The sequence below is a fragment of the Salvelinus alpinus genome, chromosome 3, assembly GCF_045679555.1.
Source record: "Salvelinus alpinus chromosome 3, SLU_Salpinus.1, whole genome shotgun sequence".
Classification (NCBI taxonomy): domain Eukaryota; kingdom Metazoa; phylum Chordata; class Actinopteri; order Salmoniformes; family Salmonidae; genus Salvelinus; species Salvelinus alpinus.
Genome location: NC_092088.1, coordinates 9351928 through 9364861, shown reverse-complemented (window position 1 = coordinate 9364861; position 12934 = coordinate 9351928).

Genomic DNA, 12934 nt, shown 5'->3' with positions numbered 1-12934 from the left:
AGAGGAACTCTAGAGCTCTTTCAGAGCGACAATCGTGTTCTTGGTCACCTCCTTGACAAAGGCCCTTCTCCCCTGATTGTTCAGCTTGGCCGAGTGGCCAGCTTTAGGAAGAGTCTTGGTGGTTCCAAACTTCCTCCATTTAAGAATGATGGAGGCAACTGTGTTATTGGGGATTTTCAATGCTGCAGACATGTTTTAGTACCCTTCCCCAGATTTTTGCCTCGACACAATCCTGTCTCTGTGCTCTACGGACAATTCCATCGACCTCGTGGCTTGGTTTTTGCTCTGTCACCTGTATAACCTTATATAGACAGTTGTGTGGCTTTCGAAATCATGTCCAATCAATTGAATTTACCACAGGTGGACTCCAATCAAGTTATAGAAACATCTCAAGAATGATCAACGGAAACCGGATGCACATGAGCTAAATTTAAAGTCTCATAGCAAAGGGTTTGAATACTTTTGAAAATTAGGTATGTTTCTTTATTTTTAATACATTTGCAAACATTGTTAAAAAATCTGTCTTCGCTTTGTCATTATGGGGTATTGTGTGTAGATTGATGAGGGGAAAAAACATGTAATACATTTTAGAATAAGGCTGTAATGTAACAAAATGTGGAAAAAGTCAAGGGGTATGAATACTTTCCAAATGCACTGTAAGGGCTAAGAAACCTAGCTAAAGAATGTTAGCATACTGTATCAAACTAATTGGACTGTCCTGGATTTACATTTACTATGTTACGTCTACCCCTGAGTCCAGGTTGCTCAGAGCAGTATTAATCCTACCTGTACTTCTTTACTTCACAGCCACAGCAGACATCTTAGATAGACCTCGTCTACTGCTGCTCTCACCGCCAAATATGAGACTGTTCTCCACAGAGAGGCTAGGAGATATCTGTCACAGACTGTTCTCCACAGAGAGGCTAGGAGATATGTCACAAACCTTTCTCCACAGAGAGGCTAGGAGATATGTCACAGACTGTTCTCCACAGAGTGGCTAGGAGATATCTGTCACAGACTGTTCTCCACAGAGTGGCTAGGAGATATCTGTCACAGACTGTTCTCCACAGAGTGGCTAGGAGATATCTGTCACAGACTGTTCTCCACAGAGAGGCTAGGAGATATGTCACAAACCTTTCTCCACAGAGAGGCTAGGAGATATGTCACAGACTGTTCTCCACAGAGAGGCTAGGAGATATGTCACAGACTGTTCTCCACAGAGTGGCTAGGAGATATATGCCACAGACTGTTCTCCACAGAGAACCTTTAAGTCTAAGGTGTTTAAGACTGCGGGGTTCAAATGGCACCCTATTCCCTATTTAGTGCAATGCTTTTGACCAGGGCCCATGTGTAAGCAATAAGGTACCATGTGAGTCTACACCCCCAGGCTCAGGAAGCTGTACGGTGCATTCGGAACATATTCAGACCCCTTCACTTTTTCCACATTTTGTTACATTACAGCCTTATTCTAAAATAGATGTCATGTTTTTCATAAATCTACACACAATACCCAATAATGACAAAGCAAAAACAGGTTTAGAAATGTGTGCAAAAAAATAAATAAATACATAAATATAACATTTACACACACCCTTTACTCAGAACTTTGTTAAAAAGCATCTTTGGCAGCGATTACAGCCGAGTCTTCTTGGGTATGACGCTACAAGCTTGGCACACATGTATTTAGGCTGTTTAATCCATTCCTCTCTGCAGATCCTATAAAAGCTCTGTCAAGTTGGATGGTTGCTGCAAAGCTATTTTAAGGTCTCTCCAGAGATGTTCGATCCAGCCTCAGGCTGGGCCACTCAAGGACATTAAGAGACTTGTCAAATCAAATGTTATTTGTCACATGTGCCGAATACAACAGGTGTATTCACCTTACAGTGAAACACTTCCTTAATTAACCAACAATGCAGTTAAGAAAAATACAAAAAAAATAAAGAAAAGTAACAAATAATTAAAGAGTAGCAGTAAAATAACAATAGCGAGGCTATATACAGGTTGTACCGCTACAGAGTCAATGTGCGGGGGCACCGGTTAGTCGAGGTAATATGTACATGTAGGTAGAGTTATTAAAGTGACTATGCATAGATAACAGAGAGTAGCAGCGTAGAATGGGAGGGAGGGCAATGAAAGTAGTCTGGGTAGCCATTTGATTAGATGTTCAGGAGTCTTATGGCTTGGGGGTAGAAGCCTGAAACCACTCCTGTGTTGTCTAGGATGTGTGTTTAGGGTCGTTGTCTTGTTGGAAGGTGAACCGTCGCACCAGTCTGAGGTCTTGAGCGCCCTGGAGCAGGTTTTCATCAAGGATTTCTCTGTACTTTGCTCAGTTCATCTTTCCCTCAATCCTGACTAGTCTCCCAGTCCCTGTCGCTGAAAAACAGCCCCACAGCATGATGCTGCCACCACCATGCGTCACCGTAGGGATGGTATTGGCCAGGTGATGAGCGGTGCCTGGTTGCCTCCAGATGTGACGCTTGGCATTCAGGCCAAAGAGTTCAATCTCAGAGACTCTTGTTTCTCATGGTTGAAGAGTCATCATGGTTGGTTTTTGCTCTGACATCCACTGTCAACTGTGGGACCTTATATAGACAGGTGTGTGTCTTTCCAAATCATGTCCAATCAATTGAATTTACCACAGGTGGACACAGGTGGATTTACCACTAGAAACTCAAGGATGATCAATGGAAACAGGACGCACCTGAGCTCAATTTCGAGTCTCATAGCAAAGGGTCTGAATACTTATGTAAATAAAGTCTTTCTGTTTTTTATTTGTAATACATTTGAAAAAATTTATAAAAACCTGTTTTCGCTTTGTCATTATGGGGTATTGTGTGTAGATTAATGAGGATTTTTATTTATTTCATCCATTTTAGAATAAAGATGTAACGTCACAAATTGTGGAAAAAGTCAAGGGGTCTGGATACTTTCCCAATGCGCTGTATATATATATTGACTGTAGTGACTCACTCAGACGTGCAGTCATGTGCCTTTCCTCTCTTCACACGTTTAAAAATAGGATGTGACGTCCTATGACACGCTCACACAGAGTACAGGAAGCAGCCAGTCAGACACCTGCAACGTTCTTCCCAAAATATATGCAGTTACCATGAGCTTTTTCTTTGTCAATTAAAGGTATACAGATATTTAGTATTATATTTCAACACTGAAATTATAACTCAGTGATGTATTAACTTTCCTTTGATTTGTTTTATGCGTTACTTTAAATATTCCCAACAAGCTCGTACATTGAACAATACAGAGCAGAGTCATTTTTATTTTGAGAAAGTGAACTACCAGTAAACATCTCAGGCGGTCCTGATTGAACTACGCCTGCTAGAGGAAGTGTTCGCTAGGCCAAAGGGGTTCAGGAAAGTTTCACCTGTACGTCTATGGGAATGTCAGACATACAGGCAGACAGAGAGAAAGCACGATGGGCCAGGTCAGTGGGAGAGATATTTCTACAGACACAAAAACAATGACAAGTTCAATGTAAGGTAGTGTTACAGGCTTTGGTTTATTCCATTTATATTTTGAGGTTGGACTTTAGCGCGTATAGCTCGTCAGCACGTAGGGAGTGCCGATTGGTGTCAGTATGTGTTACACCTGTGCTGGTTTGCCATCTTGTTAGTGGGAAGGTGTTTCACCTGTGCTGACCCAGGTGCCATTTAAGAGTAGCTGGCCCGGTCCTCCTGTTGTCTGGAGAGATGTGGATGGTTAACACCTTTAGTTGATGCGCCCTATTTTGATTTCTACACAAACAATCCTTTCATCTGATTTCCCTGGTTTGTTTTGTTCTACTTTTTTGGTTCGCTTCCTGTCTTTTACTTTGGTGTGGGTTTTTCTTTTGTTTCCCTGTTCTTGGGGAAATTTAGTGGTCGCTCGTGGTGGTTGTCTTCGGTTGCACTTGTTGTTGCCAGTGAACTTTCAGTGGACACCTCCAGGAGTGTATTTCAGAACCCCTCCTAGAACCCCACCTAGAACCCCTCCTAGAACCCCTCCTAGAACCCCTCCTAAAACCCCTCCTAGAACCCCTCCTAAAACCCCACCTGTTTAGTTTGGGTTGTTGTCAGTGATTTCTCTGTTAGTTCCCCTTTCTGTTTGAGTGACAATTTATTTTCTTGCCGGGGAACGTAAGTTGGTTTAACAGTCATCACACTCGAGACCCCACTGATCCTGACTAAGGTCATGTAGACATGATCCTTGAAAAGGTTGTATGCCCACCTCCACTTAATGGTCAATTCTCTTGTTTAAGAACAACAATGTAATTTACTGTATGCAGATGTTTTTGATGCTTCAAAAATACAAATTATCAGTATTGAATGCCTTGTGTTGATTTGGATTCAAGTAAAGACACTGGCACCCACTACTGGTGAGCCTGTCTGAAACAGAACAACGTAAAGGCAACAGATATCCACAGCAATCGTAAGGACATGTGAAGTTTTCCCATCTCATCTAGCGTTGCCCTCTGTTCCAACCATCTCCAGCCTACCATTTCTATATGTTACAAATTACATGCGACGTCATCGGTACGTATCATACTGTACGTATCCTGATAAATAGTATATGCTACCGTTTAAAACACTACCCAAGCAGCTGCCGCAGCAGGTGAACGCCGATCTGTTTTAATGAAGCACCTGCTAGTTACAGATGTTAGCATCTGTTGCCAGTGCCCTGTTTTTGAGGTTTAATTTTGGCGGTTCAGAGTGGGGCGGCCATGGGCAGATGGCGACGAGGATTATCCTACTAAGCCTTTGTCATCTGGTGCTATAAGCTACGCAGCACAGAGCCATGTTGTCTGTGGAGAAATAGGTGGACGGACCCCCTTCTGTTCTGTCCAGCACATCGCCGTCTAGTTAGACCCAGGGTCACTGAAAGGTCAACAGATAAAGACGTTCAGACAAGGTTCAGATCTTTTCAATTAGTAGGATTCAATTGCCAGGAAAGTGTTTAATACTTATTCTTTATATTGCCTCTCTAGGATACCAGTAAAGACTTACTCTAAAAATGTGGTCAGATCTTGTTTTTTTCTGGACTATACATTGGGCTCCCGAGTGGCACAGCGGTCTAAGGCATTGCATCTCAGTGTAAGAGGTGTCTCTACAGACCCTGGTTTGATTCCAGGCTGTATCACGACCGGCCGTGATTGGGAGTCCCATAGAGCGGCGCACAATTGGCCCAGCATCGGTAGGGTTTGGCTGTGGGTAGGCAGTCATTTTGAATTAGAATTTGTTCTTAACTGACTTGCCTAGTTAAATAAAGGTTAAATTAAACAACATTTAAATTGCCAGACAGTGCACTGCACTAACATCCTAGAACTGTGTGTTAATTGCACTATCTCTGCACATTGTGTATATTAAATGCAGAACCTACGTTTTAAGTAACAGTTAGTGTTGGCAATAGCCCAAAAATTAAGGAAATTCAAATTGGCAGCCCTACCCTAAATTTCACAAATGCACTAGTTTAACAGCAATCAGATTATTACACATGCTACTGATGTGCCTCAAACGCGTTAAGAAGGAAAACAATTGCCATAAATAACTTTTAACAAGGCACACCTGTTAATTGAAATGCATTCCAGGTGACTACCTCATGAAGCTTGTTGAGAGGCAAAAGGTGGCTACTTTGAAGAATCACAACTATAACATATAGTATGATTTGTTTAAACACTTTTTTGGTTACTGCATGATTCCATATGTGTTATTAATGAGTAGGTGTGTCCACACTTTTGATTGGTACTGTATGTAAGCAGAACTTTCCTGCCCCAAAGTTGCATTGCCCAATCAACACTTACTATAGTGGTGACTTGCCACTATAATATATGCAACTTCCAATTTGCACTCCGACACATGCCAATTTGCACTCTGCCACTGAATGACTGTGTTATATATTTTCCACTCTGTAGCACATCCTCCACAGTGAATGTGTTTCTACATCCATAATATGCCTGAAAAGCCATCTGGCATTAGAATCTAGAAGTGTTGTACTCTCTACTATCAAATCAAATCAAATCAAATGTATTTATATAGCCCTTCGTACATCAGCTGATATCTCAAAGTGCTGTACAGAAACCCAGCCTAAAACCCCAAACAGCAAGCAATGCAGGTGTAGAAGCACGGTGGCTAGGAAAAACTCCCTAGAAATGCCAAAACCTAGGAAGAAACCTAGAGAGGAACCAGGCTATGAGGGGTGACCAGTCCTCTTCTGGCTGTGCCGGGTGGAGATTATAACAGAACATGGCCAAGATGTTCAAATGTTCATAAATGACCAGCATGGTCAAATAATAATAATCACAGTAGTTGTCGAGGGTGCAGCAAGTCAGCACCTCAGGAGTAAATGTCAGTTGGCTTTTCATAGCCGATCATTAAGAGTATCTCTACCGCTCCTGCGGTCTCTAGAGAGTTGAAAACAGCAGGTCTGGGACAGGTAGCACATCTGGTGAACAGGTCAGGGTTCCATAGCTGCAGGCAGAACAGTTTAAACTGGAGCAGCAGCACGGCCAGGTGGACTGGGGACAGCAAGGAGTCATCATGCCAGGTAGTCCTGAGGCATGGTCCTAGGGCTCAGGTCCTCTGAGAGAGAGAAAGAAAGAAAGAAAGAGTGAAAGAGAGAGTTAGAGAGAGCATACTTAAATTCACACAGGACACCGGATAAGACAGGAGAAGTACTCCAGATATAATAAACTGACCCTAGCCCCCCGACACATAAACTACTGCAGCATAAATACTGGAGGCTGAGACAGGAGGGGTCAGGAGACACTGTGGCCCCATCCGATGATACCCCCGGACAGGGCCAAACAGGAAGGATATAACCCCACCCACTTTGCCAAAGCACAGCCCCCACACCACTAGAGGGATATCTTCAACCACCAACTTACCATCCTGAGACAAGGCCGAGTATAGCCCACAAAGATCTCTGCCACGGCACAACCCAAGGGGGTTGTGTAATAACCTTCATGGTTATTATCTGACCCTCTCTACTATAACCTTCATGGTTATTATCTGACCCTCTACTATAACCTTCATGGTTATTATCTGACCCTCTACTATAACCTTCATGGTTATTATCTGACCCCCTCTACTATAACCTTCATGTTTATTATCTGACCCTCTACTATAACCTTCATGGTTATTATCTGACCCTCTACTATAACCTTCATGGTTATTATCTGACCCTCTACTATAACCTTCATGGTTATTATCTGACCCTCTACAATAACCTTCATGGTTATTATCGGACCCTATCTACTATAACTTTCATGGTTATTATCTGACCCTCTACTATAACCTTCATGGTTATTATCTGACCCCCTCTACTATAACCTTCATGGTTATTATCTGACCCCCTCTACTATAACCTTCATGGTTATTATCTGACCCTCTACTATAACCTTCATGGTTATTATCTGACCCTCTACTATAACTTTCATGGTTATTTTCTGACCCTCTACTATAACCTTCATGGTTATTATCTGACCCTCTCTACTATAAACTTCATGGTTATTATCTGACCCTCTCTACTATAACCTTCATGGTTATTATCTGACCCTCTACTATAACCTTCATGGTTATTATCTGACCCCCTCTACTATGACCTTCATGGTTATTATCTGATCCTCTACTATAACCTTCATGGTTATTATCTGACCCTCTACTATAACCTTCATGGTTATTATCTGACCCCCTCTACTATAACCTTCATGGTTATTATCTGACCCCCTCTACTTTAACCTTCATGGTTATTATCTGACCCTCTACTATAACCTTCATGGTTATTATCTGACCCTCTCTACTATAACCTTCATGGTTATTATCTGACCCTCTCTACTATAACCTTCATGGTTATTATCTGACCCCCTCTACTATAACCTTCATGGTTATTATCTAACCCCCTCTACTATAACCTTCATGGTTATTATCTGACCCCCTCTACTTTAACCTTCATGGTTATTATCTGACCCTCTACTATAACCTTCATGGTTATTATCTGACCCTCTCTACTATAACCTTCATGGTTATTATCTGACCCCCTCTACTATAACCTTCATGGTTATTATCTGACCATCTACTATAACCTTCATGGTTATTATCTGACCCCCTCTACTATAACCTTCATGGTTATTATCTGACCCCCTCTACTATAACCTTCATGGTTATTATCTGACCCCCTCTACTATAACCTTCATGGTTATTATCTGACCCTCTACTATAACCTTCATGGTTATTATCTGACCCTCTACTATAACCTTCATGGTTATTATCTGACCCTCTACTATAACCTTCATGGTTATTATCTGACCCCCTCTACCACTCAGCCGGGAGACCGGCTGAGGCTGAGTGGAGCCGAGTAAGTGTCAGGATCATACAGGGTGGAGGTAGAGACCAGGGAGAGGGAGACCGGCTGAGGCTGAGTGGAGCCGAGTAAGTGTCAGGATCATACAGGGTGGAGGTAGAGACCAGGGAGAGGGAGACCGGCTGAGTGGAGCCGAGTAAGTGTCAGGATCATACAGGGTGGAGGTAGAGACCAGGGAGAGGGAGACCGGCTGAGGCTGAGTGGAGCCGAGTAAGTGTCTGGGTCATACAGGGTGGAGGTAGAGACCAGGGAGAGGGAGACCGGATGAGGCTGAGTGGAGCCGAGTAAGTGTCAGGGTCATACAGGGTGGAGGTAGAGACCAGGGAGAGGGAGACCGGATGAGTGGAGCCGAGTAAGGGTCCTTCTGGAGGTGCAGTGGCTATTGGTATCCATTTTAAAACCCTAGAGTCTTTTCCTTATAGCCAACGTGGAAAATGAGCTGACTATTTGTTCCTGGTGCATTTCATCCACGAATCCAGAAATCAAATGTACACATGTTGTTTGCCTTAAAAATAAAGTTCAATTTATTCAAATTCTTGGTTATAATGTTGCAAAAAAAATGTATCAAAATAAAGAAGGTAATTCTAAGATATTCAAGCTACAACTTGGGCATTCTTGGATCAAACAATATCACAGAGACAAAGAAAGCACAGTCAAAAGACTGTATGGACTCTAGCCAGCCATTCCCATGTCTCTGACTGTATGGACTCTAGCCAGCCATTCCCATGTCTCTGACTGTATGGACTCTAGCCAGCCATTCCCATGTCTCTGACTGTACGTACTCTAGCCAGCCATTCCCATGTCTCTGACTGTACGTACTCTAGCCAGCCATTCCCATGTCTCTGACTGTACGGACTCTAGCCAGCCATTCCCATGTCTCTGACTGTATGGACTCTAGCCAGCCATTCCCATGTCTGTGACTGTATGGACTCTAGCCAGCCATTCCCATGTCTCTGACTGTATGGACTCTAGCCAGCCATTCCCATGTCTGTGACTGTATGGACTCTAGCCAACCATTCCCATTAGGTCTCTGGACCCCATTACTGTTATAGCAATCTCCTGTAAAGGGGGGCATATCAGTCAAACAATAATTATGACAGACAGATAATCAGAATGACTTACAAATAACTATTTCATAGGCAGTATATCAGGCATCTCGTCAGGCATCTCGTCAGGCATCTCGTCGGGCATCTCGTCGGGCATCTCGTCGGGCATCTCGTCGGGCATCTCAGCTCAGTGGAAGGGGGTGGAGCAGCTTCTCAGAGCGCTATTGATCTAGTGACGCAGCCTATCCTCTAGTCCTTGACTCCTCTAGTCCTTTACTCCTCTAGTCCTTGACTCCTCTAGTCCTTGACTCCTCTAGTCCTTGACTCCTCTAGTCCTTTACTCCACTAGTCCTTGACTCCTCTAGTCCTTGACTCCTCTAGTCCTTGACTCCTCTAGTCCTTGACTCCTCTAGTCCTTGACTCCTCTAGTCCTTGACTCCTCTAGTCCTTGACTCCTCTAGTCCTTTACTCCACTAGTCCTTTACTCCTCTAGTCCTTGACTCCTCTAGTCCTTTACTCCTCTAGTCCTTGACTCCTCTAGTCCTTGACTCCTCTAGTCCTTGACTCCTCTAGTCCTTTACTCCACTAGTCCTTTACTCCTCTAGTCCTTTACTCCTCTAGTCCTTGACTCCTCTAGTCCTTTACTCCTCTAGTCCTTGACTCCTCTAGTCCTTGACTCCTCTAGTCCTTGACTCCTCTAGTCCTTTACTCCTCTAGTCCTTTACTCCTCTAGTCCTTTACTCCTCTAGTCCTTTACTCCACTAGTCCTTTACTCCTCTAGTCCTTTACTCCTCTAGTCCTTTACTCCTCTAGTCCTTTACTCCTCTAGTCCTTTACTCCACTAGTCCTTTACTCCTCCAGTCCTTTACTCCACTAGTCCTTTACTCCTCTAGTCCTTTACTCCTCTAGTCCTTTACTCCACTAGTCCTTTACTCCTCCAGTCCTTGACTCCTCCAGTCCTTGACTCCACTAGTCCTTGACTCCTCTAGTCCTTGACTCCTCTAGTCCTTGACTCCTCTAGTCCTTGACTCCTCTAGTCCTTTACTCCTCTAGTCCTTGACTCCTCTAGTCCTTTACTCCTCTAGTCCTTTACTCCTCTAGTCCTTTACTCCACTAGTCCTTTACTCCACTAGTCCTTTACTCCTCTAGTCCTTTACTCCTCTAGTCCTTGACTCCTCTAGTCCTTGACTCCTCTAGTCCTTGACTCCTCTAGTCCTTGACTCCTCTAGTCCTTTACTCCTCTAGTCCTTTACTCCTCTAGTCCTTGACTCCTCTAGTCCTTGACTCCTCTAGTCCTTGACTCCTCTAGTCCTTTACTCCTCTAGTCCTTGACTCCTCTAGTCCTTTACTCCTCTAGTCCTTTACTCCACTAGTCCTTTACTCCTCTAGTCCTTGACTCCTCTAGTCCTTGACTCCTCTAGTCCTTGACTCCACTAGTCCTTTACTCCTCTAGTCCTTTACTCCTCTAGTCCTTTACTCCTCTAGTCCTTTACTCCACTAGTCCTTTACTCCTCCAGTCCTTTACTCCACTAGTCCTTTACTCCTCTAGTCCTTTACTCCTCTAGTCCTTTACTCCACTAGTCCTTTACTCCTCCAGTCCTTTACTCCTCCAGTCCTTGACTCCTCTAGTCCTTTACTCCTCTAGTCCTTTACTCCTCTAGTCCTTGACTCCTCTAGTCCTTGACTCCTCTAGTCCTTTACTCCTCTAGTCCTTTACTCCTCTAGTCCTTTACTCCTCTAGTCCTTTACTCCTCTAGTCCTTTACTCAGCCACTGAAGACATCTGAGAATAACATTTCATCCCACCCCTTACCTACACCATCCCCACCTTTAGCTACACCCTCCCGACCCTTAGCTACACCCTCCCCACCCCTTACCTACACCCTCCCCGACCCTTACCTACACCCTCCCCGACCCTTACCTACACCCTCCCCGACCCTTACCTACACCCTCCCCGACCCTTACCTACACCCTCCCCACCCTTACCTACACCCTCCCCGACCCTTAGCTACACCCTCCCCACCCCTTACCTACACCCTCCCCGACCCTTACCTACACCCTCCCCGACCCTTACCTACACCCTCCCCGACCCTTACCTACACCCTCCCCACCCTTACCTACACCCTCACCGACCCTTACCTACACCCTCCCCGACCCTTACCTACACCCTCCCCGACCCTTACCTACACCCTCCCCACCTTTACCTACACCCTCCCGACCCTTACCTACACCCTCCCCGACCCTTACCTACACCCTCCCCGACCCTTACCTACACCCTCCTCACCCTTACCTACACCCTCCTCGACCCTTACCTACACCCTCCCCGACCCTTACCTACACCCTCCCCGACCCTTAACTACACCCTCCCCGACCCTTACCTACACCCTCCCCAACCCTTACCTACACCCTCCTCACCCTTACCTACACCCTCCCCGACCCTTACCTACACCCTCCTCACCCTTACCTACACCCTCCCCACCCTTACCTACACCCTCCCCGACCCTTACCTACACCCTCCCCGACCCTTACCTACACCCTCCCCGACCCTTACCTACACCCTCCCCGACCCTTACCTACACCCTCCCCGACCCTTACCTACACCCTCCTCACCCTTACCTACACCCTCCCCGACCCTTACCTACACCCTCCCCGACCCTTACTTACACCCTCCCAAGCAGCTAGTTATTTTTCAACCAGGTCATTATTTATCTTTACAGATTTTATGTATTTTTTTCTTCCAAACATTACAAAACATATACATACAAAAAACAACATACAAATATCACCCTGGCCAGACCCACCTGTTCTCACCCTGGCCAGATCCACCTGTTCTCACCCTGGCCAGATCCACCTGTTCTCACCCTGGCCAGACCCACCTGTTCTCACCCCTGCCCAGACCCACCTGTTCTCACCCTCCCCAGACCCACCTGTTTTCACCCTGCCCAGACCCACCTGTTCTCACCCTGCCCAGACCCACCTGTTCTCACCCTGGCCAGACCCACCTGTTCTCACCCTGCCCAGACACACCTGTTCTCACCCTGCCCAGACCCACCTGTTCTCACCCTGCCCAGACCCACCTGTTTTCACCCTGCCCAGACCCACCTGTTCTCACCCCTGCCCAGACTCACCTGTTCTCACCAGTTGCCCAGACCCACCTGTTCTCACCAGTTGCCCAGACCCACCTGTTCTCACCCCTGCCCAGACCCACCTGTTCTCACCCTGCCCAGACCCACCTGTTCTCACCCCTGCCCAGACTCACCTGTTCTCACCAGTTGCCCAGACCCACCTGTTCTCACCAGTTGCCCAGACCCACCTGTTCTCACCCCTGCCCAGACCCACCTGTTCTCACCCTGCCCAGACCCACCTGTTCTCACGCCGGCCCAGACCCACCTGTTCTCACCCTGGCCAGACCCACCTGTTCTCACCCTGCCCAGACCCACCTGTTCTCACCCTGCCCAGACCCACCTGTTCTCACCCTGCCCAGACCCACCTGTTCTCACCCTGCCCAGACCCACCTGTTCTCACCAGTTGCCCAGA